The sequence below is a fragment of the Pipistrellus hanaki genome (genome assembly GCF_964339955.1).
Source record: "Pipistrellus hanaki genome assembly, chromosome: 11".
Lineage (NCBI taxonomy): Eukaryota > Metazoa > Chordata > Mammalia > Chiroptera > Vespertilionidae > Pipistrellus > Pipistrellus hanaki.
Window position 1 is genome coordinate 55,516,588 of NC_140513.1, and position 25,963 is coordinate 55,542,550.

A 25,963-nucleotide genomic window follows, 5' to 3' on the forward strand; every position below is an offset into this window, starting at 1 on the left:
ATGTTCCCAATAAGCACCCCCACTGGAAAAACTTCATATAACCTGGGGTATCCAGAGGAGTGCTCAGAGGCAATCTCCTCAGTTGTGGGCCAAAATTAGTCATACATGCCTACTCTGGCTCCACCTAATAATGCCTCAAAGCAAAGATCACAAAAGACAAAATGTTTACCTGCATCACCTGGTAGTATTTGCTCCTTGGGAAAATCAGGGAGAAGTCCCAGAGAAATGCAGTGCATCATCACCAAAGGTCCATTCGGTACCTAAGGAGAGATGCTTGGAAGAAGACAAGCCCACTCTATAAGAGAGGAAGGGATATTCTGGTCCATTAATGTTCATTAATTATTCATTCATTCAAGTGTATAATGAGCACCTACCATGTACCAGGAGCCTCCTTGGATTTTAGCATCCATTTGTACAGTCACCTCCTGATTCACAATCCATCCATAGAGCTGGTGCTCAGCCACTGTTTGGGGAAACAGAAGAAGATGGCCAATTTCATTGCACATTCTGGCCGGCCTCTCTGGAATATGCCTGTATGATCAAAAGAAAGACAGCATCTGAAGAACACATCAAATCTAGTTTCCTAAGATATGATCAAACTGCCCTCCCTCAGAAGGCTCGAGTTGATTTGTGCTAAGCCAACTAAAGGTTCTGCTGGTCAAGACCACCCTGTCATGACACTCACTGACACTCTATGTCTGAGGCAGGGGGGAAAAAAGAGAGTTCTACTTTTTTTCCTGTTCTTGGATCACACACTCAACATGCCTGTGACATGTTGCATTTCTCCCATTTTCTTCATTCCAAAATTGGCTATTAGATGGTTTCAAATTGAGACAATTTTAAAGCAATCATTGCATCAAAGTAGAATCTAATTGGGGGAAAGTTATTTCTGGCAAAATCCTAAGCCAGGGGATTTTCTATCTCAGAAAATTATATACTGAATCTGCCAACGCAGAATGGAAAGCTTAGCAGCATTAAGCACAACTCTGCCATTGTTCATTTCTGTAGCCTGGATTTGGTGAAGAGCCACTTAGGACAAGGCAGAGCTCACTAGGATTTATTCTGCAGTTGTCTCAAAACCAAAGAATGAGATGTGTGCCATTTGAAGGACACCTAGTGATGGCGAGTTCATTTTCCCACTTTAGGAACTCAGCTCATGCCATGCCTTTGTTCAAACCGCTCCACCTTGGAATGCATGCCATTCTCGTATCTCTACATCAACCCACAATGTTCTTGAAACTCACCTTATCCAAAAGCTGTCTGCTCCAGCCCTTAAGGATTTCCCCTTTCTACATACCGGCTGGTCTTAGAACCCTTAAGCATTTAATGAGGTGTGATTCCAAAAAGAGCATTCATTGTTTTCTGAGTGTTTTAATGGAGAGTGCCACATCCATCATAGCAATTAATTCAACTCAAGGGCCATCTCCTCCCTGTGTAGCAGTCTCCAATGGGCTCTCATCAGATCCTGGGCTTACTTCTTTCTCAGCGGCTACTTCACAGGCATGTGCTCTGGTCTTTTCAATGCTCATCTCTCTCAACCACTAAATAAGAGTTCATAAAGGCCTGAGGTCATGGCTAACATGCATTAACATTTCCAAAACGTAGTACAAAGTGAAAACTCAATGGATACCTATGGAATGAGTAGAAGTGAGAGAGTGAATAAATGCACCCATAAACAAATGAATGCATTCCAGAAGTTCAGTAACTACTTGATCAATTCATTGACTCTGGGACACGAGAGCAGAAGGACTGTTTTTCTCTGTGCTGGATGAAAGCTGAAGATAATAAGTAACTTGTTCATAAGTTGTAATAAAGGGAAAAATGAGAAACAAAAGCAACCACTGTCATGTTGAGCCCTGTTAATACCCTAAATATAAGACCAGTTATGCAAGCATACCAGTCTCCGTCTTTTGAACAATAGAACACAGACTTTTTCTATTCTCATTCCCCAGGAATCTCATCTCCACCACTTTAGAAGGAAACTAGGTATCTCAATCTCATTTCACCTGTAGGTTTAGGCTAGAAATATATCTTGGCAGAGACTGTTAGCCTCACCTACAACCTACCATAATGCAGAGCCAAAGATAACACCTCCTTTCTTAGCAGCTAGGTGTTGTCAAATAACTAGGTTCCAGCCAGTGGGGTATGAGTTGAAGTGAGGCATACGACTCTGGACAATCTTTTTAAAAGTAGAAGTATGATCTCCCTTTTCCTTCTATACTTTTCCCAGAGGCTGTAACAAAAAGAAGGGCAGAATACCAGCATGGAAAGAGGCTCCATCCCTGATATTAGGCTATACGAGAGCCCTAACATGAAAGATGGATCATTTGTTATTTCAGGTCTCTTGTAACAGTGACCTATATCTTAACTAGTATTTGTTCTTTAGGTGACAAAAAGTGTCTCAGAGAGTACTGGAGAACAGATGAAGAAAGCAGACCCTTTTAAAGTGCTTACAATGCAACAGGTGCTATGCTGATGACAATCCCAGAAAATACTTACTATATTTCTCATTTTAGAAATGAGGACACTGCCCAGCCAGCGTGGTCCAGTGGTTGAGCATCAACCTATGAACCAGGAAGTCACGGTTTGATTCTTGGTCAGGGCACATGACCAGAGATTGAGGCCTCGATCCCCAATAGGGGGCATGTAGGGGGTGTGTAGGAGGCAGTGGATCGATGATTCTCTCTCATCATTGATGTTTCTATCTCTCTCCCCCTCTCCTTCATCTCTGCAATCAATAAAAATGTATTTTAAAAAAAGAAATGAGGACACTGGTATTTAGCAAAGTCAAGTAACTCACATAAGATCACATAGCTAGTAAATCAAAATCTCTATTGAACATCATGCATAAATTGCCTCATTTAATTCCCTCAACAACTTTTTGAAATAGATGCTGCTATTGTACTGATTTTGCAGAAGATGAAAGGGGGCTGAGATTTATTATAATTTTTTTCTAAAGTCATAAAACTAGTAAGAGACAGTGTTACTGTTTAAACTGTAGACTGATGAACTCTGAAGCTACAAATCCCATCCCCCTTTTTAATTATGAGTACATCTTTAGATTAAATTATTTTTCAGTTACATAAGGAATGTCCAGTGCCCAGTCTTTGCCTTAGGCTAAAGAGCATGTCTTCATTCTTAACCCAAGGATCTAACATGTATTTGGTGGCTCACATGTGGCTGATTTGACCCCATTATAGAGCTTCTGAGTTAAGAGAGGAAAAAACACACAGCCCAATTTAAAAATGGGCAAAGGACCTGAATAGACACTTATCTAAAGAGGACATACAGAAGGCCAGTAGACATAAAGAGATGCTTACTGTCACTAATTATCAGAGAAATGCAAATTAAAACTGTAATGAGCTATCACTTCAACCTATCAGAATGGCTATCATCCATAAATCAACAAACAAGTGTTAATAAGGACATGGAGAAGAGAAAACCCCAGTGCACTATTGTTGAAAATGCAGATTGGTGCAGCCATTGTGGAAAACAGTAGGGAGTATCCTCAAATAATTAAAAATGAAAATGCCTTTTGACCCAGTGATTCCTCTTCTGGGAATATATCTGAAGAACCCTAAAACACTAATTCAAAAAACCATGTGAACCCCTATACTCATTGAAGCTTTATTTACAATAGACAAGATTTGGAAGCAGCCCAATTGTCTATCAGTAAGTTGGTGGATAAAAACATCTGTGGTACATTTACACAATTTTATACTACTCGGCCATAAAAAAGAAGGAAATCTTACCTTTTGTGACAGCATGGATGGACCTGGAGAATATTATGCTAAGTGAAATAAGCCAGTCAGAGAAAGACAAATGCCATATGATTTCACTTAAATGTGGAATCTAATGAACAAAATAAATTAACAAAATAGAAACAGACACATAGATAGAGGAAAAAATACTGCCAGTTGTCAGAGAGGAGGGGGCATTGAGGGTTAGGTGAAAAGGATGAAAGATTAAGAAAAAACAATAACTCATAGACATAGACAACAAAAGGTTGATTACCAGAATGAAAGCAGGGTGAGGGAGGAAGAAGAGGGAGAAATAAATGGTGAAGAAAGGAAACTTGACTGTGGGTGGTGAACACACAATATAATATACAGATGATGTATTACAGAATTTTATACCTGAAACCTATATAATTTCATTAACCAATGTAGCCCAAATAAATTCAATTAAAATATTATCAACTCAAACTACAGAAAAAAGAGAACACTATAAAAATGCAAAGTTGGATCAACATTCAAAAATCAATAGTAAATAATTTTCCATATTGGTAAAAATCATATCAATAGCTTCATTAAAAATACTTGACAAAATTAATACCTTCATAATAAACATTTTTAGCAAACGAAGAAAAGAAGGAAACTTCCACAATGTGACAAATGGCAACTATGAAAAACGTATATCTAACATCATACTGAATAGTGTAAAAGCTTTCCCCAAAGATTGAGAATAAGACACAGATATCTGTTCTCACCTTTTCTTTGTACTGGAGTTTGTATTCTGTGCAATAAAGAAAAACAGCCCTTGACAGTTTTGCTCAATGGTTAAAGCATCAGCCCTCAGACCAGAGTAGAGAGTTCGAGATTCCTGGCTTCGGTTGGGGCATGAGCAGAGGGCAACCAATTGATGTGTGTGTCTCTCTCTCCCCTTCCTTGCCTTCCCTTTAACCCTCTCTTAAAAAGAATCATTGGGTGAGGATTAAAGAAGAAAAAAAAAAAAAAAAAGAAGAAAAAAGTCATGAAGATTACAAAGGAAGAAGTAAAACTGTCTATGCAGAGACAACATGATGCTTACCTAGAAAACCCTAAGGAATTATTTTTATTTCCTATTTCTTCTTTAACAATGACTACAAACTTAATGGCTTAAAATTACATAAATTGATTTGTACAGGTTCTGTAGGTTATAAATCCCCTATGAGTCTCACTGGGCTGAAGTGTTGGGGGGAGGGGGAGAGACTGTGTTTCTGGAGGCAACAGGGGAGAAGCTGCCTAGTGGACTGCACCACCTGCTAGAGCCCACCCACATCTCTTATCACCTGCTTCCCACGTCTTCAAAGCCAGCAATATTGCACCTCTCTGACCATTCTTCACATACAAATACTTTTTCTCAGTCTGTGCCTCAACTTTCAGTTTTTATTAGTGGTATCCTTTAAAAATAGAAGATTCGAATATTGATTAGGTCAATTTAATCATGTTTTTCATTTATGGTTAGTGCTTTTCCATGTCCTATTTAGCATCTTTGCTTAATCCAAGGCTTCATAGCTTCTAGAGGTTTTATAGTTTTAACTTTTATTTTAATCTTTGATCACTTTCAGATACATTTCAAATTACAAATTTTGCATGGTGTGTGAAAGGAGTCAAGTTGGTTATCCGATTGATCCAGATCGTTTGTAGAAAAGATGACCCTTTTCCCATTGAATTACTTTGGTATATTTATTTGTTGTTGTTGTTGCTAATCATCACCCTGAGGACATTTTTTCATTGATTTTTAGAGAAAGTGGAAGGGAGGGGAGAGACAGAGAGGGAGAAAAATGGATGTGAGAGAGACATATTGATTGGTGCCTCCCACATGCACTCTGACCAGGGCCAGGGATCAAATCTGCAACTGAGGTACAGACCCTTGTCCAGAATAGAACCCGGGACCCTTTGGTCCACAGGCTGACACTCTATCCACTGAGTCAAACCGGCCAGGGGCATTGGTACATTTCTTGTAAATCAATTGGTTGCATCTGTGTACATTTATTTTCAGACTCTATTCTATTTCCTTCATCTATTTGCCTATGACCAATATCATATTGTCTTAATTACTAAAGTTACAGAATAATTTTCAAATTAGTTAGTGTGGCTCCTTCAACTATGTTCTTTATCAATCTTTTCTCACAATGTTTGGCTATTCTAAGGTGCTTTTCGCTTTCTATACATTTTAGAATCACCTTGATACTTTCTACACACAAATCTGTTGGGATTTTAGCTGGAATTTCATTAATAGGTCAGTTTGGAAATAATTGACATGTTAGTAATATACAGTCTTCTAATTCATAAACACTGTATAGCTCTCATTTATTTATGCCTTTATTTTTTTTCAAGAAACATTATGTAGTATTCAGTGGAGAGGTCTTCTACCTTTTTGTTAGATTTACTTGATGATGTTATATATTGAGTTTTATAATTATAATGATACTATTGTGATATTCTGGTTATTGTATTTAACCTGAAAGGAGGAAAAGGGAGACTAGGCAACACAGGCATGTCATTTATACAGGAAGCTGTAATTTAACACTCTCCAAGTCTGATCCCTGCTGATTGGTGGGGAAAGAGACTAGACTAAGGCAGTTTATTTATTTATTTAAAAAAATATATTTTATTGATTTTTTATAGAGAGGAAGAGAGAGGATAGAGAGTTAGAAACATCGATGAGAGAGAATCATCAATCAGCTGCATCTTGCACACTCCCTACTGGGGATGTGCCCGCAACCAAGAATGGAACCTGGGACCTTTCAGTCCACAGGCTGATGCTCTATCCCCTGAGCCAAACAGGTTTCGGCAAGACTAAGGCAGTTTAGATGCATGCCCAATAAGGTCTGAACTATGTGGGAAGGTGCCTACTTGTCAGTCACACCTGGGAGTGAGTCAATGGCCAGAAGAGGCATGGCCACTGCAAGGGCACAAAACCTAAATATTTAAACTCCTGGACAAAGCAGCCTCTCTCTTTCTTGCACATTGGGCTCCTGTCACCCTGTGCTGGGGGTGTGCTTCTCTGCATTCGCCCACATGGACCATGGCTGAATGGATTTGAACTAGCCTGATGCTCTGCAGAACCCAGCTCCACCATGGAAAGGACGCTTCGGACACTGGCCCTGCTTCTGGCTTTGCTAAATCCACAGCTTCTCCTTTCCCAGGGCTGGGTTAAAAGTCAAGGGACTTTGAAAACTGAAGAATGTAACTCCATTCAAAGAAAGTCTTTTTTCTACACCTTGTAGGGGCTTCTGAACATGCTTATCTCAGTGGTACCCCAAGAACCACACTCCTTTGAGTGATGGAGCCATGTGGCCCACTGATTCCTCCAGCAACAATTGTCCACAGGTCAGCAAGCTTTTAAAATAGAGGCCAAAAAAGTTAAGTGTAGCTTGTGTTCAGCATGTGCTTTAACAAAGAAAGCAAAGTCATTTAATATCCCATCAGTCAATAGAGGTTGGCTGAGTATCTACAACATGCAAAAGTCTAGTTGCCTCAGGAATGCAAAGTTGATCACATACTAATCCTCTCTGGAGTTTTTGGGAGACATTATATCAGGGATTACCAGAAGTGTCCCCTTCTTCCAGCAAGTTCTTAACTCAGTGGTTCCCAACTCTGATTATACATTAGAAAGAGCTATGATATTTTATGAAAATACAGATATCCAGACTCTACCCAAAGCTATTCATAAGCCGAAATTCAAAACTTCCCTCTAAAGAAGTCATTCCAAAGTATTATTGTCAACACGTTCCTTTTGGCCCTGGTGGTGTTATTTTTTCCTTCTTAAAAAAAGACATCCAAGCCCTTTTTTTACTGTATCACTTTCATCCTTATACACCTAGAACTTTATACATAGCGCACATTAAACATAACCTCAAAGAATGGGTGGGTAATTGCCTGCTAACAAAAACAAGAGGAAAAAGGAAATCTGCTAAGACAGCATTCCCAGCAGTCTCCCGGGAGAGTGTTCACTGGGCTGAAGGCATTTCAACGAGGTGAGCTGGGGGACAAGGAAGGCTCTTAGCAGGACTGGCTATGCAATTTGGGGGCCAATACAAAATGAAAATGCAGGTGCCTTGTTCAAAAAGTACGAAGTCAAAGCAAAAAAGCACTATTTAAGCACGAGGCCCTGTGGGCTGGCACGGGTTACTTTTCCATGAAGCTGAGGACCAGAGTGCTCTCTTTACAGTCAGCACTTCTACACATTTGCTGGTAATCAGGCCCGCAGGAAAGCAGTTGATAGCATTTTCATCCCAATGGTTATATTAACACACACACACACACACACACACACACACACACACACACACACCAACATTAATTCTTTAGTTCCTAATTTTTTATTTATCTCCTCTTGACTCCTAGAGAAATCATTTGAAATGTAGTCATCCTTTCTGCTGCTCTTGTTTTGGGAAAGTATACGTATTTTTGATGTTGCAAGTTTTCTTTATTGGGCAATCCCATAAAACTTGAAAACCTGAGATGAGGACTTGAAGTTCATTCAGCTCCACTAAATGCCATTTTCTGCAGCTTTCAGCTTTTGTCTTAAATAGAAGCAACATTTTCTGAGTAACCATTACATGTGTTTTATTGATTCTCTCTTAACAAAACTGTAAGGGAAATATTTTTTCTCTGTTTCAACTGATGAATCTAAAGCTCAGAGAGGTCAAAACTTGTACAAGTAAGAGGTACAGAGAAGTAATTAAGATCATGGACTCAAAATCAGTCAGATCTAAGTTCAAATCTTATGTTTTACTTACTAGTATATACATACATAAGAGTTTGGAAAAACTACTACATGCCTGTGAATTATATTTTCTGTAATTGTACAATAGAGAGAATACCATCAACCTCATAGGATTGCCATGTGGATTGAGATAAGTAAAGTTCCAAGTTCAAGATAAACACTCAATAAATGGTGGTTATTACTATTAAAGTCACATCTGATAAGTAGTAATGTTCAGATTTTTTTTCCTCCCTCTCTGAAGATAACATTGGTAAATTTTTCATTCTCTTATTTTAGATAATACATGGATTTAAGACAAAGTAATAATCATCAATTACCTTCAGGCTGAGCTTGGAGGCTAAGAAAATAAATTATTACATGCAAATATTGGAGAAGATACAAAATACAGTGCAACTAGCCTATTGAAAATACCTTACTGGATTGTTAAAAGCGTTGGCTTTCTTCCCTATTCCTGATTATTAGGCTTAAAATACCAAGAGTATCTTTAACTCAGTGAAGAGTGTGCAGAGTTGTCTTATAGATGCACTTAAAGAAGTTAACAGCTCATTTAAGTTAATAGCTAACTTTACAATGCTTTCTGTTCACCCCTGACACAATGGTGGATGCCTGGCACATGTTATCTCCTAATATAACATTCCTCTCTATATATCTTCACTTCTCAGGGGGTAGTGAGATCAGAGCCTCAATCCTGTTATTCTTTCTACTATAACTCCGTGTTTGGCAAATACCTCTGTATATATATAGTAGGCCAGGAGATATGGTGGTTGACTATAATAGGGTAAGGGAGAAATTATTTGGACGAGAGTATTTTCAAAACAAAATCTGTGACTCTCTACTGAAAACCCGTAGAGAAAAAAGGCAGGCATGTTATTTTTTTAAATACCATTTATCAGGGTTTTATAAATTATAAAAACACTGCTTATTGCAAAAACTTTGGGTAATACAGAAAAAAAACAGAAAATTGTAGAAGAATAAAATCATCCAAGTTTCTACCCTCAGTTACATTCTAATGCCTTTTCTTTAGGTGCCTTCTTGTTACCAAGTCTCTCCATGTATCCCTCTGTCCCTTCTTTCCTCCTTGCTTTCTCCTATATCTAGTGCCTTCATGCCATGTTTTATTCATTCACCCACCCACATATCCCTCATGTTGTAGCCCAGTATTAAAATCTGACCCTATCCATCAGACTTCTCATAACCCTCTCACTCTCTATGGAGGTTTTAAATGACCAAGGTTCCATTTCCTTGGGCTTCAGTCCTCTATGCAAATTAACCTGGTAAAGCATCTGTTTATGGTTGTAACTATACTCCACAGAGCTTATTATTTTCAGAAGAGATATCAGAGGGTTAGAATTTCAGGTAGTTGAATGAAAGAGCCATTTAGTGCAGGTAAGACCATCAAATGTATTAAACAAATATTTACTGAGCACAACTGGAAGGAGCATCACAGTAAAAAAAGAAAAGAACAATCTAGGCACTTTAACACCCCCATTGACATAAACAGATATTTCAAACAAAAAATCAACAAGAAAACAGCAGCCTTAAATGTAGCATTAAACCAGATGATTCTGCCAAAATCTGTTTGGCTCAGTGGATAGAGCGTCGGCCTGTGGACTGAAAGGTCCCAAGTTCGATTCCGGTCAAGGGCATATTCCTTGGTTGTGGGCACATCCCCAGGAGGGGGTGTGCAAGAGGCAGCTGATCTATGTTTCTCTCTCATCAATGTTTCTATCTCTCTATCCTGCTCTTTCCTCTCTGTAAAAAATCAAGAAAAAAAATATATTTTTAAAACCAGATGGATCTAATTAATGTTTTTAGAGGATTTCATTCTAAAGCTGCAAAATATACATAATTTTCAAGTGGACATGAACATTTCCCTCCCAGGATATACCACATTTTAGGCCACAAAAGAACTCTCAATAAATTTAAGAAGATTGAAACCATATCAAACAAGCATCTTCTCTGACATAATTGTATGAAACTAGAAATCAACTACAAGGAAAAAACTGAAAAACACACAAATACATGAAAGTTAAATAACGTGTTAATAAACAATGAATTGGTTAACAATGTGATCAATTAGAAAATAACCAAAGAACCTGAATAGACACATCTCCAAAGAGAACATACAAGGCCAATAGACATATGAAGAGATGCTCATCACTTACCATCAGAGAAATGCAAATTAAAACCACAGTGACTTAACTATTATCTCACACCTGTCGGTATGGCTATCAGTAATAAATCAAACAACAACAAATGTCAGGGAGGATGTGGAGGAAAGGGAATCCTTGTGCAATGCTGGTGGAAATGCAAACTGGTGCATCCACTATGGAAAATATTATGAAAGGTTCCTAGAAATATAAAAACTGGAATCTACTATATGCCCCGGCAATTCCACTTCTGGGTATTTATAAAAAAAAAAAAAAAAAATCTAAAACAGTGATTCTGAAAGATGTATGCACCCCATGTTCATTGCAGCATTATTTACAACAGGCAACAAATGGAAACAACCTAAGTACCCATCAATAGACAACTGGGTCAAGAAGATGTGGTACATATATACAATGGAATACTATTCAGCCATAAAAGTGAATAAAATTTTACCCTTTACCACAGCATGGATGGACAGGGAGGGTATTATGTTAAGTGAAATAAGTCAGACAGAGAAAGACAAATGCCATATGACTTCACATATAAAGGATCTAAAGAACAAAGTAAATGAGCAAACAAAGAGAAACAGACTCATAGATATGGCAAACAGACTGAGAACTGCCAGAGGAGGTTTTGGGGAACTGGATGAAAAAGACAAATGGATTAAGAAGTACAAATTGGTAGTTACAAACTAGTCATGGGGATATAAAAGTACTACATAGGGAGTATAGTCAATAATATTGTAATTACTATGTATTATGCCAGATGGGTACTTGAAATAGAGGTATTGTGTAAAGTATATGATTATCTAATCATAATGCTGTATATCTGAAACTAATACAAAATAATACTGAATGTGACTGTAATTGAAAAACAAACTTTTAAAAAATCTAGATTTAAGTCCAACTACTCATTAGCAAGCCACCAATTTAATCTCTCTGAGCCTCAGTGAAGTGGTAAGGCCAACTTCATAAGTTTTTCATGAAGCTTTAATAAATAAGAAGCGTGAAATGCTTGGTCCATAAGAGTTTCTTTAAAGACTAATGCAAAGTGATATAAAATTTTTCAAAAAATGAATTAGACATGGTTCATGTCCTCAGAAAGTTTACTATTAGGAGAATAGATAAGACACATAAAAACAACCATAATACTGAATTTTAAAAACTCATTAAGATCCATGTACATATATCCATTTTACAGTTGAGGAGACTGAAGCCTCAGAGGAAGGGAAGTGATTTGACCAGGGTCACACAGTAGAAAATTGCAAAGCCAGCATTTGAACCCAAATGTGAAGTGCACTGTACAACATAGGCACTTGCCTTGTTAAACCTGCTTATATGACTAACCCTTGATATCAGCAAATATCCTCTTGCTAAAGCAAAACTGCGATTCCATTTTGAAATTTTGCCTAAAATTTAGATCATGACTTAATACAGGAAGAGTTTGGGGATTGGGTCAGAATATCTGGGACCTCAAATTTAAATTTTTGACCCATCCCTCCATTCAAATGAGGCCATCCATATAGTCACAGAGATACATTGTGAACATTTTAATCACATAACTTAAAACAAGTCCCATTACTAGTTCTCAAGGTTGCTTACACAGGCTGTACTGGTGGGATTTTTAAAATAAGTATTATAATTATCATGTCAAAATCATATTGCATTAAAGGGTTAAAAATGTTAATTTGTTTAATTTAAATAGTTAAAACACCCCACAATTTTTGTAACCCCATTTTTTCATTTTATTATTTTATTCTGAAAGCCTCAAAAAATGCGAAAGGCAACACTTCCCTCCACCAATTCTGTGGTGTTCATTGAGGCCCAAGCAAGCAGGGAATCCCATCATCCACGTAGGCAGGGCCTTATCGTTCATATATAGCCCACATGCTTTCTCAACAGCAATTTCCAGACCCAGAGAATTTCCACCAGAGCAGGGCTGCTGCAACTACCACGTGGCCAGGCAGTGGGTTGAGTATCCAGGGCCTTTGGGTCTGATACTGGTGGCCACGCAGGCCAATAGAGGCATTCAACAGAAATTTCTTCTTACATCATGTGAAGGTCTGACCAGTCTCACTTGATCATCAGGCAGGCCTTCCGTGATTTATTGACTTAAAACTTCCTCTTTTTAAAAAGATGGTGGGACTCCCAGTTTCTGGTCTGGCATGTGAGGAGCTTGAAAATCACAACTCATCCTAACAACAAGAAAATGCTGAAGAAATGGAAAAGGAATGACTCTTCCAAGATTCGAAAAGACGTTAGGACACAAGCTAGACTGATGCCCCCGAAACTGGGGAGACAGACAGGCAGATACTGAGAATCTCTGCTTCAGAGCAGGCATCCCTGTGGGAACCAGTGCTGGAGTAGGGAAACCAGATGATACTTGATGAATTGCTGGAGGCTCAGCCTGGACAAGTCTGAGAGCCAAAACTCTCGGGGTGCCAAGTCACTGTGTGGGAAGTGGGGATTACACTCATTTTGTGTGAGATTTACCTCCAGAAGCTCATCCAGGCTCTCAGATCAGAGAAAAAGCTCCTCTTGCTTCCCACAGCAGTTGGGAGAAGTAACCAGAGCATTCTGTTCTTCCTCATGAGGCCTGCCTTCAGGAGAAACTTCCAGGGCCTAACCTGCAGGGGTTTTATCAGAACCTAACGACCTAGGCCTCAACTCCATTAGGCTCTGACCTTTCAAAGGGAGGAAAGAATTTACCCAACTCAAGCCCAGTCTAGCCATTTGTCCCACCTAAGAGGGGACGGAGAAGCACTTGTGGATTTCACAGTCCAGAGGCACAGACTCACTAAAAGACTGAGGCCAAATCATAGGACTATGGAGTGCTTCCCTCCAACCACAGCTCATCAAGCATTCCTAAACATCTATTTACAGCAATTCCTTTTACCCAGTATATGGTTTCCTGCCATCAAGAAAAAGTTACGAGGCATACTAAAAGGCAGAAAACAACATTTGAAAAGACAGAGCAATCATCAGAACCAGACTCAGATATGGCAAGAATTTGGGTTTATCAGACTGGGAAATCAAAATGCCTATGATTAATATGCAAATGGCTCTAATGAACCAAGTAGTCATCACTACTCACTAGGTCAGTGGTCGGCAAATTCATTAGTCAACAGAGCCAAATATCAACAGTACAACGATTGAAATTTCTTTTGAGAGCCACATTTTTTAAACTTAAACTTCTTCTAATGCCACTTCTTCAAATTAAACTCACCCAGGGCATGGTATTTTGTAGAAGAGCCACACTCAAAGGGCCAAAGAGCCACATGTGGCTCGCAAGCCACAGTTTGCTAACTAGGCAATACCAAAATCCTTCCTGAAGTAATTCAACCCCTTTACACTCCTGTGGACATTGTATGAGGTTCTACATTTTTGACAACTCTTAGTATTGCATGAATCTTTGATTTTTGGCAAGATGCTGGGTAAGAAAACACATTTGTATGATTTCAATTAGTAATATGTTGAGTAGGTTCAGCATCTCTTTAGATGTTTATGGAAATAGTTGCAGTTCTTCTTCTATGAAAGTCAGATAATACATTTCACCCTTTTCACTACTAGGTTGTTCATCTTATTGGCTTGTAGAAGTTCTTTTCTAGATGCTAAAGTTTTCTCAGTTAATTGCCCCCAATCTTCCCATTTCCACTGCATTATCCACACAGTCCATCAAGGTTAACTTTCTGTAGAAACTTTCACCATGCATATCTATCTAATTGTCTCAAAATTCTTTTGAGAATTCAACGAATAAAAATTTTAAAACACATAATTGATACGATTAAGCATACTTTTTCTTTCATCCTCACCCCAAAGTTAGGAAAGTACTGGAAAAGGGTGAATCTTTAAGGATCAAAAGTTTTCAACAGTATCTTAGAAGAGGAATTTTGCCCATTCACTGTTCATTCTTGATCTCTTTGGTTTGACAGCACAATTAAACACATATGTATTTTATGTTCATGAATGTCCTCAATTCCCCTAATTATCCCAGCTCTGAATTGTAGGCAGAGGTTTTGGGGGGAGGGCAGGAGAATGTGGAGCCAGAGGCAGGGAACTTTATTGATGTTGCCTCTGTCTATAGGGTGTATCATATTTTAGGAGGAAAAAATACATTCTGAACTGGTTTCAGTTACTTACATTACAGAGGAACCATCCATGCTGAGAACAGCTTTCAAGGATTTATTTGCCAATCGACATAAATTAAAACCAGACCAAATTTCATTCTTTTTCTCTCTCTTTTTTCCCCCCTGTAGAATTTCCTTGCCTTCTCCCAATTCTCTCTACCTTACCCCAACCCCTTTCTTCTTAATGTCTCTAAAATTAACTTTGCTTTGTACACGTTTTCTGCTTTCCTGGGAAATATTTTCCCATTGCTCTAGCTCCCATTCTGCCTGAGGGAACATTTTCTCCTTCATTCCTTCCCTTTAATCCTCTCAATTATCTAGGCCCCTGTCTAAATCCCTAATAAATATTTAGAAAGAGAGAGAGGGTTTAGTCTTGTTGAGTGGTTTTGATTTTTTCTTTTCTTTGAAACCAGGAAACTTCAGTTTAAGTCTAACATCTTCTTTTAAAGAAACATCCTTTTTATATGAAGGCGGGCATTTACAATTTGGGGGTCATTTTAACAACAACTGAGGACTCTCTAAAATCGTAAAAACTTCTAAGCCCAAAAGCATGTTCAGCTCTGGGGAGGCAGTCTGCACAGATAGAAAAAAATAAAGAACATTTCCTTACTAAGATCGGGGCTCAAACCCCAGTCCCATCTCTTCCCAGGGTCAGGGCTTCCCTCTGAGCCTCAGCTTACTTCTCTGTGCAGGTATGTTACAGAGATTTTCAAGAAGCTAATGTAAGAAAACACTGCTCATTGTTCCAGTTAGAGTTCTAACTTAAGATGAAGGACATTTATTAGGAAGGTGATGGGAGCTAAGAGACGAACCGATTAGGAATCACCCATCCCCAGGGCCACTAGCCACGTGGGCTTGAAGGATGAAGCAGCAGCAACCACGGTAACACCAGGCAGAGGCATGGGAATGAATACACTGAAACCATTTTTAATCCCATGGCAGCTCCTTAACCAAAAGAGAAATGCACACCATATTAACACCCGAATCTTTCTCCCAGTCAAATAGTTAATTGCCCAAAAAGATGAGAATTTATTTAGGAAGGGGAAGAGGATACTAGATGGCCAAAAATCAACCAGTGCCCACTACACCGGTGCTTAGTGCTAATTTCAATCTTTAATCTTTTGATTTTGCTTAAAGTCCCTAAAATATAATCCCTACGCTGAGGTTCAGGGAGAAATACCTACTTCATATGAAATGTAACAGCCACTCAACTAGGACAGCCTGGTTTTTCTCTGTTTGCCCTAATCTTACCATCCTCTAAGGTTCAATGAAAACATCACCTCCTCCATGAAACTTTCTTCCTCTATCCCAAACTGAAGGGCTTTCCTCTTGCAAAACAGCCCACACTCACTCCAATACTGGACATATGCATGTTCCATTCTAGCTATTAGTGTGTGTGTGTGTGTGTGTGTGTGTGTGTGTGTGTGAGAGAGAGAGAGAGAGGGGGAGAGAGAGAGAGAGAGAGAGAGAGAGAGAGATCTTATACAACAATACTTGGCCTTAATATGTGATGCATGTTGAAATTTTAAATATTTATAGTTTTATTTTTCAATGTTGATTGATGCTAAATTAATTTTGCAATTCACTGATGAGTTGTGACAGTTTTTGAAAACATTGCCTCCTAGGCACTTGGAGGACCCAGACTGAAGACCTGGCTCTAACACTCAAATGTGTGGGCTTATAAACAAATTATTTTACTTCTCTGAGACTCAGATTCAGTGAAATAAAAATCATAGCAAACCATTTCCTCTACCTAAAGTGACTGCAAAATGATATATAAAAAGTATATAACACAGTACCAGGAATATAGTAATGCCAGTAATTTTAATATTAAATATTTAATAAGTACTTTAATGGTGAATATAATTGAAATGAAAGAATAAAGACTGTGAAATAGGAAGAAAAAGAGAGAAGTAAACCCAAAATGGTAATTTCATATAATTCTTCAAATGCACATGATCTTTTTATAAGACTCAGGTGGCTATCATTACTATTGGAAAAACCCTAGGACAGGAAAGTCAAATCCATAAATTATATAAAGTGTCTTATGTTAGCCAGATTAGCTGAGTAGTTTTTTTTTTCCTTGGGCCTGCAATTAATAAAAACATAAAGTGACCTGGGGTTTGAATTTGTCGATCAGGTTATAAGTCCCATCTCTGACCCTTCATCATGCTTACCATTCTCCCTATCCATACGGCGGGTCCTGTTTCTCTTCCTATTCTTCATTTCCACTGTTGCTATTATAATCCACATAGTTTCTCAAACTAAAAACTTGGCCTCACTCCTCGACAGCCCAGCTCCACCCCTAACAAGCAATCCCACCAATTCTACCTTCAAAATACCCTTGGAACCCATCATTTTCTCTGAATACACACTGACATTGCCTTGGTACAGGGCTTTCCTCAGCCTTCCCTTGGACTATAACATTTCTCCCAAAGGTCGTCCTGCCTGCCTCACCAACCCCAATCCACTTTCTACAGTGCTCCCTGAATATTCTTTCTAAAACACAGATTGATTTTCCTGTAACTGTTTGTGTCTCCCCACTTCTGCCACCAAACTGGGCTTATCAATGACCCATGATTCCCCATAGCCTGCAAGGTAATCTCCAAATTTCTTAGTGTAGTTTGATACTCCCTACAAATGAACTCTAGCCTGTTACCATCCTCCCCTCTTGCTATCCATGCACCCTCAGACTCTTGCCACCACTTGTCATTCAGTGGGTGAATCACACTCTCAAACGTCCATGCCCTGTGCATGCCTAGAATTCTCCTATTCCCCTTTTCTACATGGAAAACTCCTACTCATCACTCAAGTCTCAGCATGTCTATTTATTCAGCAAACATTTGAAAGGCACATAATGCTCAAAAATCCTTCTCAGCAATGGGGGTACAAAGATGAAGAGAGAGAGAGTTCTCACCCTCCAGGAGCTCTATCTAGTGGAAGAACTGTGAAGCCTGGGCAGAATTAATTACTCTCTTCTCCAGGCTGTCTATATATTTTGCACTCAGTATTTAGTGAGGTCTTCAGCACATTATAGCGTTGCTTATGCCCATGTATCTATGTTTTCCTCAGAAAGTAATTGCCTCAGAAAGAAAGAGTAGCTCTTAGATTCTTGCAATCCCAAAATGCATTCCAGGGCCTGAAACTCTATAAATAATGTCTGCTATAGGATTAAATACATAAACCATGGAAAGTGAATCCATGTGATCTCCGATTGATTTATGCAGAACCCATATCAGCAAGGTCCAGGTGAGCTGTTTAAGTCTTCATGGTGAAAGAAAGGGTGGGAAAGGCAGATGATTCGTGTGTTTTAGAGATGATTACATATTACAGCTCACATATTTTTCCTCCCCTTTGTCTGTTATTCAGTTCTTAGGATCGTGGAGGGAGTGATGGGAAGAGATGACATCTTCAAATGTGGCCAGATAAGAAAGAGACTCAGGCCTTGAGAGAAATATTAACCTAATATGCATTATTAAACCATAGGAACTATCTAGAATTTCCATTACTGTATCACTAATAATAATGTTAATATCATCTTAGAGGAGATTTTTTAGAGAGAGAAAGGGAGAGGGAGAGAGAGAGATTGATTTATGCATTCATTGGTTGCTTCTTGTATGTGCCCTGACTGGAGATATCCGAACTAGACTCTAGTTCACTGAGCTACCTGGCCAGAGCTCAACAGGAGATTTTGATCTTAAATTACAGTAAGTACAATTAATTTCACTGTTGGGCTACATTCCTCTAATATGTTAAAACCAGATTAACCAGAACAACATTCAAAGGATAGCCTAAATTTTCAAAGGTCTCTTTCTACAGCATCTCAAAATGTGTTAATAGTGTCTCCTTTTTTTTTTTGTTTGTTTGTTTAATCCTCACCTGAGGATTTTTTCCATTGGTTTTTATTTTTATTTTTATTTTTATTTTTAGAGAAAGTAGAATGGAATGAGGGAGGGGGAGAGAGAGAGACACACATCAATGTGAGAGAGACACATTGATTGGTTGCCTCCTGCACCTGCAACAACCAGAGTGGGGTTTGACCTTTATAACCAGGTACATGGGAATCAAACTTGTGACCCTTTGGTATGTAGGCAGAAGCTTTAACTACTGAGGGACACCGGCCAGACAATAGTGTCTTCTTTTAAAAATGTTAGATTTTCCATGGAATTGAGAATCCTGAAATAAATCTATACATCAATAGTCAATTGATTTTCAACAAAGGTGTAAAAACTACTCAATGGGGAAAGAATAGTCTCTTCAACAAATCATACTGAAAAAATGGGTATTCATATGCAAGAATGAAGCTTAATCCTTACCTCACACCACATAAAAAAATTATCCCAAAATGGACTAATGACACAAGTGGACCAAACTCTTTGAAAGAAAGCACAGGGATAAATCTTCTTGACTTTAGTGGCAAAAGATTCTTAGTTATGACACCAAGAGCAAAAATAGATAAAATAAATTTCATCAAAATTAAAAACTTTTGCATCAAAGTACACTATCAAGAAAATGAAGACACTCCACACAAGGAAGGACATATTTATGAATCATCTATCTGATAAAGATCTAGTATCTAAAATATAAAGAACATTAACAATTCAACAACAAAAAGGCAAACAACCAATTTTAAAAATAGGCAAATGAGCCCTGATTGGTATGGCTCAGTTGGTTGAGCATCATTCCAGCACCATAAGGTTGCTGGCTCGATTCCCATTTGGGCCATATGCCTGTGTCTTGGTAGGGGATGTGCAGGAGACAGCCAATCAATGTTTCTTTCTCTGTCTCCTTTCCTCTCTCTTTAAAAATCATTTTTTAAAATGGACAAGTGACTTGAGCAGACATTTCTTCAAAGAGGAATGAAAATACAAGTGGCTAAAAAACACATGAAGATGCTCAACACCATTGGTCTTTAGGGAAATGCAAACCGAACTAGAATGAGATGCCATTTCACTGCCACAAGGATGGCTATAATTTGGTAAAAACCCCAAGAAAACAAAAGAGTTGTAAAATAATGAGACGTTGGGCTGCTCATACACTGCTGGTGGAAATGTAGAATGGTCTAGTTGCTGTGAAAAACATTTGGCTTCTGGATAGTGTACTAGGGTTCTCTACAGAAACAGAATTAATAGAATATATATATAGAATTAATAGAATATTTATGAATAAATATGAATATATATGGATAACTTTATTATAAGGAATTGACTCACACAATTATGAAAGCTGAGAAGTCCCATGATCTGCTGCTGTCTGCTATAGCCCCTCTCTCTCCACAATATGAATAGTTATAATTGTGTCTCAGGAATACTTTATTGATTTCTTTTTAAAAAATATATATATTTTATTGATTTTTTACAGAGAGGAAGAGAGAGGGATAGAGAGTTAGAAACATCGATGAGAGAGAACCATCGATTAGCTGCCTCTTGCACACCCCCTACTGGGGATGTACCTGCAACCAAGGTACATGCCCTTGACCGGAATCGAACCTGGGATCTTTCAGTCTGCAGGCCAATGCTCTATCCACTGAGCCAAACCAGTTTTGGCTGATTTCTTAAATAATTACAAAACTCCTGCTATGTGGAAAACTCTATATTAGACACTGGAAAATCTACTCTCAAAGAACTTAAATCACAGAAAAGAGACGGACAGAAAATAAATAGGTAATTTCACAAGTGCCCAGGGTTATGAGGAAAGTAAGCCAGAGTGACCTGGTGGAGCCTGAGAGGAAGCGAAGGGAAGCTCCTTGAGCTGAGACGCTGCATCAGGAAGGAGCCGCTGGAAGAGTCTTCCAGGGAAAGGGAACAGCGTGTGCAACAGCCTAAGCCAGGAAAGGCTTTGGCTTGTTCAGAAAAGGCCCAAGTGACTGCAGACAGGAGGTGGGAAATGCAGGCATGAATCAATCCTGTAAGATCTGTAGGCTCATTGGGAAGCCATCAGAGGGTTTTAGGCAAAGGAAGCTGTCATCTGATTGGTGCTTCACAAAGACCATGCAGGCTGCTGTGTGGCGCATGCTTTGTGGGACGCAGAGTGGAGGTAGGGAGGTCAGATAGGAAACCCTTGCATTGGATTCCTCGGGAGAGGCAGTGGTGGCTCCGAGCTGTGTGGGAGCAGCAGAGGTGGAAAAGCACCCACAACTCTCCACCCCATCCCCTGCGTGCCATTTTGGAAGCTCCTGCCTTTTGGACATCATGTGCTAAACCCACCGTCAGCACCTGGCCCCAGCAGGGCTGTCCTGCCAGCCCCTTGTCATGCCGGTCCCGTTCTGATGTCCTTGCAGGGCCAGAGGGACAAAGCACATGAACAACAGGAAAATGCAAGGAAGAACAATAGCTGACATTTCTTCTATTTTCCAGAGTATGGGCTCTGTTACAAGCTTCCTTTTTATGAAGGGAGATCCTGCCGTTCAAAGCGGGGCTTGCTATAAAGGAGGCACTCTGTGGCCTGCACACATTGTGGGAGCAGGGCCTCTTGGCTTGGCCATTCTTCCCTGCAGGGGGATTCCTGAAGGTCACAGCCTAGCTTTGAGGGCAGTTTATTTATCCGGGTCTCCTCTACACCCCTCCCCTCGCCCCCCCCCCCCCCCCCCCCCCCCCCCCCCCCCCCCCCCCGCCCAGCTCATCCTTGAGGACTAGCTTGGAGTTCCAGAGGCAGAGAAAGTGGACTCGGAATCCAAAGTCAACAAATAATCTGAATGGAGGGAAAATGACACCTGTCAAGAACCGCCTTGGAAAACCAAACTCCTTTACACTCCGGATTCCTTAGGAAAGGCCTGATGTCTTAACGGAAAAACGCCGCTCACGGGATTCCCTGTTTAAAGCAAAATGCAGTTTGGTTAACAAGAAGCCAGAGGTCTAAAAAGCAAGACTCGGGAGTTTCCATGTGATGAGAGAGAGCTGGGAGCTACTGGAGGCTTTTGATTATTCTTATGACATTGGGTGTGACCAATTGCTGACTGGGGGGCTGAAAGCTGGAGAGCTACACTGGACTACAGCGAAAGCTCCGAGCTTGGCAGCTAGAGCCTGGGCCAGGGGCTCTCTGAAGCCCTTACATTGATAAGCAGGTCTCCAGACAGCATGTGTGTGGGCTCCGGTGTAGAAGCAGTCATGGAAGCGGACTGATCACACAGGTTTAGTGTCGCAATAGAATTTACTGCCAGGTTAATCTGCCATCCATCACTAAAGGAGTGCATAATTATGACTTTGGGGTAATTAGGCATAAATGGTAAATAGTTTATGTAATTAAGTGTAATTGGTGTTACTTTTATATAACTGAACACAGTTTAGCTTTTCTTTTCTCACTTTAAGCTTTCCGGTATCCACACTGCTATTAGTGTGGCTGAACTTCCCTGATCCTAACGCTGAATTATCACCACCACGAGGAAGAGCCAAACCAATTAGTGTAGGAACGTTCACAGCCTCTCCTTTCTGCCTGGTCCTAAGCTGGTAGATCACCCCAGTCTTCCAAGGAGGGTCCTCCTTGGGTAGCACAGTTATTTGGGGCTTTACCATGCAGAAGAAGAAAGAGGGAAAGAAAAGCTGGGGCATGGACTAGGGCTGAGAATTAGAGGGAAGTTTGCAGAGGGAACTGTGTGAGGGAGTCAGACAATAGACAAAAGAGGGATTCTTTTAGAAGGGTTTCTGTGATCTAGTATTGCATCAGGAAATGAAAGGAAAACCCTCAAGTTATTTTGAAGTTTCTTTTGATTGCTGGACATAATTAGACATTTTTTTTTTTACCATTATGCAGTTCTGGGACCAGCCCACATGGATTGTAGGTTATAAGTGTTTTAAACATTATCATTATCAAGCACCAATGCAAATATTTTTTAAAGGTCTCAAATCTCACTCCATAATAGTTTGAATTCCATTTTTCTGTAATTCTCATTCTCTATATCAGGCCTAAGGACCCTGGTGAACTATCCAATTCTACTCTGCCTGTCTTCATCAACCCAGGGTTCTCTCCGCACACATGTGAAAGCTCTGTGTATGTAAAAGACAATCTGCAGCTACTTGGGTCATTACCACAGCTACAGCCATAAGTATCAAAACCTAGGTTTTCTCGTTTCTTTACATTCAATTTGTAAACTGCATCATTCTATTTATAAAACTAGCATTTCTATCTCAAAAGAAAAAAAATATAACTTTTACTTTGTACTCTGCATGATTACAAATTTAACAGATTAAATCCCACTAAAGGGTACAACCGATTTACAAATTATTAAAATATCTCACCCATTTGGGGATGGTTTTTGATGTGTCCACTTGGCTGGACTACAGTCCTCAGTTAACTAACCAAACGTCAACCCAGGTGCTGCCGAGAGGGAGTTGTCAGAGGTTACTAGCCCCTTTGTTCAGCTAACCTTAAGGGAGATTTTCCTGGGTGAGCCTGGCTTAATCAGTTGAAAGATCTTAAAAGCAGGGCTGAGATTTTCCCCCTAGGGAAGAAAAGAAATTGCTCCTGTGGACAAAGCTTTCGCACATATATATGGAGTGTCAGCCTCCTTGTGATTTTCCCTTCAACAGCCTGCCTTACAAACTTCAGAGTTGCTTAGCCAACCTCCACAATTTCATAAGCCAATTTCCTTGTGATAAATCACCAATCACGTGCACACACACACACACACACACACACACACACAAACACATCTACTGGATCTGCTGCTCAGATTGAACTCTGACTCATACACTTTTCAAATTTGGTATAGCTGGTTCCCCTGCAAACTCAAATACCTGGGAGGGCAGACTACAAACCCTACAAGATAAACTTCTGTAGATTTTCTAAATGAAGTTGTAAATGTTTAAAAATCAGTTTTCTTAAATATGCAATACTGTTTAGAAAACTAATCATATTTTTTTCAAGTTAAAAACTACAATTCTAGTAATAATTAAAATCAAAAGCTAATATACCAGTTTCTCTAAGCTGTCAACTTTTCTTCGAGTTTCAAATGCCTAAAATAACAACAAAATATATTCTGACAATTATTTTAATTTTTCTCCCAAGCCAATATAATAATTATCGATTGAAGTTACTTCATTATGTCTATAACACCACTAAGTTATAACATCATTTCCCAACTCTCTAAAGGTCAGACAAGAAAAACTGAACTTGAGTCAGGGTAAGTAACTTGGTAACTTAGGCAAATATTATAGTACAGACCACTGAGCAGACACCTCAGCCAGCCGGAAATACATTTAAGAGATTTAATTTTTACAAGTGTGTCAGAGAAAGTTTTCAAGACAAATACTTATGAGGAGTATGTGAAGTTCAGTTTAATCTAATAAGGTAAATTCTACTTTAATCTTCCCTGTGTGGACAGAGGGGAAACCTGGAGGTGTCTGAAGAGAAAGGGATAGCAACGAAAGAAAACAGATACAGAAAAAAGAGGCCAGACCTTAGGGAATGGACCCAAGGATGGACAGATGCTTATCACAGCTTTCAAGAAAACGATGGCATAGACTTGAGTTGTGGGAACGGAAAGCATGAAGGACATTCAAGAAAACTTCCCGTAGGAAAACTGGCAACGCTTGGCGAGGCCGCAGGAAACTTTTAGTCTAATTGGAGGAGCAATGCTTCAGAAAAACAAATTGATTCTGTACTACCTATAACTTAACTTACAAAGAATTATATAGGATGAAAAAAAAATTAAAGCAAAACTTCTCTAGGAGAATTTTCCTTAAAAAAAAAAACAAACACAAAAAACGAAGAGTGAAAAGATAAGCAGAAAAAGAAATAGACTTCTAAGGATAAGCAAGAGAGGATGAGAGGCTGGGGGTCGTGGAGGCCAGGGAACCACAGGCTGATGGCCCCCTGGTCCTTCCTGGAGCGTGACGTCATTGGAACTCCCAGGAAGGAAACAGGTAGAGGCCTCGGGTTAAACATTGCAGTCACATTTCGCATATCGTTCAGAAAATGGGGATTTAGACATTGATAGAGATGAGAACAGCTGAGATGCAAGAAAATAAGGGAAGGAAGACAATTTTCAAGTGTTATTATATTCCCTTTGAACGTTTCAAAGGAAGCCCCGCACTACATCCTGATGCCTTTTACTTGCCGGATTGTGTGTCTAACTGCACCAACATGCTGAGTCTGGGCCATGAGGCAGCCTGGAATTAATTCAAATCACATATTTTGGGAAGTGACTCACTAAATTCTTAGAAGCAGAAATGGAGAAGAATACTTTTAGTTGCTTGCAAAAGTAGATATCAGGTGCTTTTCCAACAGAGCAATCTGCTCTACGAAGGCCATCATCTCCTTCCTTATGTCCAGGGACAAGAAATCTATCTGCCCTTTGTAGGTTGTATACATCTTAGGCACCACATTATGTTGGTTTCAAAGAAAATTTCTAATGCCGGTGGCAGTGTCCATCTATTCAACAACTCGTTCAGCAGATGTCTGTGAAGAGGCGGCCCCGTGCTCAGCACTGAGCTAGGCTGGGTTCAGGGAGGTATGACACAAACTCTTCCTTTGAGAAATTTGCAGCCTGGTGGGCAAGCCTGTGAAATGATTCGCCCGATCCTTTTGGAAATTAATTTGATAACAACTATTAAAAAGCATATAAATTTCACTCAACCCAGTAAATCTATTCTCAGAAGTTTAACCAAATGAGATATTTATTTTATTTTCAATTAATTTCAACTTAATTTATAATTTTAGTTTGTAACTGCTTTAGTCATCCTGATGTCAGCTCAAACCCTATTTCTACCACTTACTAGGCTGTTAGTCAGCTCCCTCTGGGCCGCTCTATCTGCTGTAATATGAACATAGGGGTTCTAACACAGGGGTCATTGTAGGTATTAACAGATAACATCAGTAGGATTTATCACTGTGCCTGGGACACTGGGACATGGAAGAGGCTTAATAAAGGATTATGTCTCCCCTTAAGTGATAACTATAGAGGAGGAGTTACAACCACTTAGAAGTCTGTAAACATGCAAACAAGACTGAAAAAAATAAGTGCTTAAATTAATTTTGCTAAGGTGATATGATTATTGGATTGTTTTATATTTTTAAATTTCCTATAATTTTTTGTGTGGCTGAAACTTTGAGCTACAGATTCAGAATTATATTAATATATTTCATTGCATTGGGAGCTGCAATTGTTTTTCTTTTTCCAAAGGCAAGGCACATCCTATATAATAAAGAGGTAATATGCAAATTGACTGCACAAAGATGGTGGCACCCATAGCC

At 39.3% G+C, this 25,963-nt stretch overlaps 1 long non-coding RNA gene across 1 annotated transcript in view; it reads right to left on the minus strand.

Annotated features, from left to right (window-relative positions):
* Positions 1-404: 404 nt before the first annotated feature.
* The window catches only part of LOC311629727, a 129,358-nt gene continuing 103,799 nt past the window's right edge, over positions 405-25,963 (minus strand). Inside the window, exon 3 of the long non-coding RNA XR_014796249.1 lies at positions 405-463. This is a non-coding gene — a long non-coding RNA (uncharacterized lncRNA). The remainder of the gene's footprint in view (positions 464-25,963) is intronic.